Raw genomic sequence first — 5,461 nt, forward strand, 5'->3', positions numbered from 1 at the left:
CCTTCATGCTGCACGTGACATGTGTATCTCTGCTCCTCCCAGAAGGCACCACCACAGCCGCCCACTTCTGGAAGGTTCCATCTCCCCCAGGCCTGGTGTCCACCAGCTCCATCTCCTGGGTCAGGTCCTCCCCATCTCGCTGCCAGGTCAGGGTGATGTCCGCTGGGTAGAAGCCCAGGGCCCAGCACCTCAGGGTGACCTCATCCTCAGAGGTGGGGTGGTGGGTCATGCTTGTCTTTGGGGGATCTGAGGTGGTAAATCAGAAAACTCACTTTGTGTTTTCTCCATGGACACTGAAGAATCCTCATGAGACCATCCTCACAATGGACAAGACAACTAGTGTGGCAGGAAGAAGCACAAAATGTAAAAAACAGGCTAATCTGGGGGAATCTGTGAGAGTCTCCTATTCCTTACAAAGTTCTAGAATGAGGATGAAAACCCAGGGTAGGATGAAGCAGAGGGAGTGGAACACAGACTTTTTATTCCTGACCTGGGTGGAAGGTGAATGACACAGAAAAGCAGGAATCACATAACTGGAAATGTTCTCAGACCAGAAACAGACTGAGAGAGAAACTCGTGGTTCTCAAACAGGCCCCTGGTCAAAAGGACCCGGTGACGCGTGATGTCAGGGACTGTCTGTCTTTCTCAGGAGAGACGGGGATCCCTTCACTGTCCTTCAGGAGAAAGCCAGAGTCTCTGGGAGTCTCTCTAGTGCAGAACATGAAACCCAGGGGAGTCCCCCTCTCGGGACTAGAGAGAGGACTCATTTCCTGCAGTGACTCCAGGCAGGGGGGGACCGGGAGGCCTCCAGGCCCCTCTTACCTGTGCGCTGCAGAGTCTCCTTCCCGTACTCCAGGAATGTGTGCAGCCTCCTCAAGTACCTGCCCTCCACAAAGTTCCTGAATCTCTCTGCCTCACCCAGGGCCTCCCACTGGCGCCGGGTGATCTGAGCAGCAGAGTCCATCGCGGTCCAGGAGCGCAGGTCCCCGTTCAGGGCCAGGTAATCAGCTCCATCATAGGCGAATTGTCTGTATGCTCGGAGGAGGCGCCCGTCGGGCCCCACGTCGCAGCCAGACATCTTCTGGAAGGTGTGAGAGCCTGTCCCGGCCCCGTGTCACCCCGCGGTCACACTGCCCGCAACCCCTCCCGCCAGGAATAAACTAAACAGAATGAAAAGGGGTGAAAGTCCCATGGGCTGTTCCCGGGCAGGTTGCAGAGAAGCCTGGAGGGGGACCCTGAGCGACACCCCCGCCCCGTCCATGGGGATGGGGGTGCTGACCTGGCCCGGACCCGCGCCAGCTCACCAGTCTCGCTCTGGTTGTAGAGGCCGCGCAGGGAGTGCAGCTGTGCTCAGTACCACGGAGTGCGGTCCCTTAGGATCCGCGTGTCCTCATCCCACTCCTCCTGCTCCTCCTGCTCCACCTGCTCCGCCCAGGGCGCCCGAGGCTCCGCGCTCCAGCCCGGAGAGTCGCTGTCGAACCGCCCGAACTGCGTGTCGTCCACGTAGCCCACGGAGATGAAGCGGGGCTCCCCGAGGCCTGGCCGGGACATCGCGGTGGAGAAATACCTCAGGGAGTGGGGGCCTGGGGCGGGAGGGGAGACCCGGCCTGTTCTTCTCCCCTTCGGGGGCTCGAGTCCCAGGGGGGCGCCCACGAGACAGAAAGTGGGTGAAAGACGAGTGAGAGTGAAAAGCGGCTGCGGGACGAAAATGGCCGGGACTCGGGGGGCCAGAGGAGGCTGGGGTCTCGGGGGACGGAAAGGGGCCAGGACGGGGCGGGCCGACGTGGGGGGACAACTAGGGCGGCGGCGAGGTCGCGCCTTTCCCACGCCCGCCCACGCCCTCGCTCCCGCCTCTGGGAGCGCCCTGTCCCCTCCCGACCCGCACTCACCCGCCCGGGTCTCCCTCGGGGCCGCGGCCACCGCGAGCAGGAGCAGGAGGGCTGCGCCCCGCATCCCCCAGGACGCGCCTCCACCCGGGCTGGGGAGACGGAGTCCCGGCAGGCGGGCGAGGGCTTTGTAATGGGAGCTGCGGGGCTGCTGATTGGCTGCTCTGGAGACCTCCAGGCAATGGGGAGTGAGCCCTGGGGTGACTCACCAGTATCCAGGAGGGAGGACCTGACACAGCGGGGAAGCCCCAACAGTCACCTTCCAGCCCCAGACAGCGCTCTGGGGACTAAGACCTTGAGAGCCACATCCCGAGACCCTCCTCTCCTGCACCAAGACCTTTGTCACACTGTTGCCTCCCTGAATCCAGGCCCAGGAATTGGGTCAGCGATTCTCAAACATTTTTCTTTCAGGATGTCTCTACAGTCTCACAAATTATTACGGATCCCATGTATAATTTTTTTATGTGGGTTAGAGCTTTAAATAGTTACTTACTAGAATAAAACCTTTCAAAAGATGTTATTATGCTGGGAGCCATGCTACTCCTGTCGGCTGACAAAGGTCCAGGCATGGGGCAGATTCCTGAAAAGTCAGGAATCTCTTTAGCTGACTCCTGCTAGATTCTCATTTGTTTATAGCTAGTTTCTACCATTGTTAAAATACACATTGAAAGGTTTCGCGCAGTAAAGAAAAGGAGAGCCAGGTTAAATTTCTCAAAGGAAGGGAAATTTTGTTGCGCCCCGGGCGGACCTCATGGACCCAAGGTGGGGGTCAGTGAAGCCGCACATGTTGTCAGGGGGAGGCAGGCTTTTATAGGGTGAGGAGAGGTCAGGTGAGAGCCTGGGTTTGTATGGCGGGACAAAATTTGTAGGGAGGGAGAAGGGTCATTATCTGAATCCTCTAGGCAGGCTTCAGCATTCCTGTTCCCAGGTGGGCTTCCTGGTGGGTTTTTGCATTCAGGCCTTCTGCATGGACACTTCATACCAGCCTTTTGTTGATAGGAAAAGGGGTGACAGTTCTTTCTTTGGCTACTTCCTGCTGAAAGGGGGCAAAGACCAAGGGAGTGGCTCAGGCCTGGTTATGAGGGTCTTCTGCAGGGATGTGAGAATGTGGGTGGAGAAGGAGTTGGTTAAACATGGTACGAGAAATTTCCCGATTGCGAGCCTGTATGAATTTTAGGAGGCAAGGAGCAAAAAGAAAAAATAAGGTGATCATTAATGTTGGCCCTAAGAGTGGGAGGAGCCATGACACTATAGGATTTTGAAACCATGTCAGCGGAGAGTTGGAGCCCCCGCTTTTACTAGTAATAACATTCTTCCCTTAGGAATAAGCAGTTACCCCCCCCCCCATATTCTTTGTAGGTATTTTTGCAGTGATCTAAGTTTTGATGGTAAAAGAAACAAAACAAAGTGTTCATAGGTTTAGTAATTGACGAAAGAGTTAGGGTGAGAGTGATGGGTGCTGTGCATCAGCCTATGGACACTCCACAGTACCCACCTAGTGGGTAGTCTTTGGATCCTGAGACAAAGGTCTCCCTAACTTTGAATTTCCATACACAGGACACTGGGCTCGGGGAGATTTTGACAAGAAATGCGCATGCTGGTAGGACCCAGGTTATAACATATGTTTGTCTTCAGGGGCACGTTTGACCCGAAATAGATGGTGGCAGGAGGGGTCTCCCAGAAGTTTTACTGCTGTTGGCGTGAGGAGAATGACCATGTGCGGTCCGGTCCATGGAGGCTGCAGTGGTTTTGTTTGAAGTGATTTGAGCAGAACTTGGTTTCCTGGATGCAGTGGTGGGGAAGGTCGATTGGTGGTCGAGATCTGAGGTAGGACTGGGTAAGCATTGGTCCTTGTGTTCCTGGGGCAGTTGCCTGAGTAGGGAGAGATCACTTCTGTCTGGGTAAGTGTCCATGCAGTTGGCAAACTTCAAAAGATGAAGCTGGGCAAACTCCCCTTTGAGGTGACATGTGAACACAGGTTTGATGACAGGAACATATGTATCAGACTTTTAAACTCAAGGAGGTGTGGAAGGAGCAGACTTAGGAATTGGCGTTTATTAGGCTCATAAGTGGAAGTGATGGAGGGGACAGACAGAAAGAGAATAGGGGCAGGGTCTGCAGCAGAGTCAGTTGTGGGAGTCCTTGGGGCTGCATCAGCCTTGTTATTACCTGATTGATGGTAACAATGGCCTAGGCAGCCCTCCACTGACCTTGCACATCTTTGCAAGAGCTGCCATCTACAAACAGAGTCCAGTACGCATCTGACAAAGGAGAATCAGTTAAATCCAGTCTGGAGGTTTACATTTTTTCAGGATTTCAGGACACAAATGAGAGGCAGAAGGGGGCCAGAGACAGGCAGAAGAGTGGCTGGGTTGAGAGAATTAGACTGAGTGAGGCTCACCAGAGGATTTTCAATAAAAAGTATACGGAAATCTTCTAAACAGGAAGGAGTGAGAGTGGGGAGCAAGCAGTGAAACAGGAGGTCCTGAAGGCCGTGCGAGGAATGTGCTTGGACAGGTCTTCCCAGAGTAAGTTTGAGGGGTTCCTGGGTGAGCAGAGCTGCCGCCGCCAGGGCTCTAAGGCAAGGTTGCCAGCCCCTGACGGTGGGATCCATCTGCTTGGAGAGAGAAGTGACAGGACGCAGAGGCTGGGAAAGGCCGCCTGCCGCAATGCCCCGACGTTCGTCTGTGAACAGGAGCAAAGGCTTCTCTGGATCAGGAAGGGCAAGGGCAGGTGCCTAAAGAAGGATATGCGTGAGTAAAAGGAAGGCCCTGCAGACCTTCCCGGGGGATTTCCTTTGGGGGAGGCTTTTGCTGCGTCGTACAGTGGCTTGGCTGGGAAAGCAAAATTAGGGATCCAAGATGGAAGAATCTGACCAAACCTAGGAAGAAAGGATTTGTTCTGCCAATTCAGGTGAGGGAAGTTCCCGGATGGCCTGTTTGCGGTCCACCGTCAGCTGTTTGGAGGAAGGAGTTAGTCAAAGACCCAGATAGATGGCTGTGGGAACTGAAAGTTGGGGTTGGATGGGGAGATGCTGTATCCTTTTGAGCACAGGAAGGTGAGGAGTTGTGCAGTGTGTTGCTGAGATTGTGGCGGAGAAGGACTGCAGAGGAGGAGGCCAGCAACATCCTGGAGGAGAGTGCGGGGTGGAGTATGACATGACGAGAGATCACTAGCTCATGCCTGACCAAACAAATGAGGGCTGTCCCGGAACCCCTGAGGCAGGACTGTCCAGGCCAGTTGCTGGGAGGTGTGTGTGTCCGGATCTTCCCAAGTAAAAGCAAATAGGAAGTAACCTTGAGGATCCAGAGGGATGGTAAAAAAGGCATCTTTGAGGTGAAGTACAGAGAAGCGTGTGGTAGAAGACAGTATATGAGATAGAAGGGTGTAGGGGTTGTCACTCCGGGATGGATAAGCACCACCGCTTCATTAATGAGGTGAAGGTCTCGCACTAGGCGATAAGAACCTTCAGGCTTTTTAACTGGGAGGATGGGAGTATTGCAGGGTGGGTTGATAGGTGTAAGGACTCCCTTTCCCAGGAGTCATTGAACGATGGGTTTTAGATGCAGACAGTG

General features: G+C 54.5%; 1 pseudogene; it reads right to left on the reverse strand.

The window, feature by feature from the left end:
• The window catches only part of LOC119251185 (class I histocompatibility antigen, Gogo-OKO alpha chain-like), a 2,115-nt pseudogene extending 543 nt beyond the window's left edge, over positions 1 to 1,572 (reverse strand).
• Positions 1,573 to 5,461: the final 3,889 nt, after the last annotated feature.

The sequence above is a fragment of the Talpa occidentalis genome, unplaced genomic scaffold (genome assembly GCF_014898055.3).
Source record: "Talpa occidentalis isolate TD23 unplaced genomic scaffold, MPIMG_talOcc4v2.1 talOcc4.2, whole genome shotgun sequence".
In the NCBI taxonomy this organism is placed as follows: domain Eukaryota; kingdom Metazoa; phylum Chordata; class Mammalia; order Eulipotyphla; family Talpidae; genus Talpa; species Talpa occidentalis.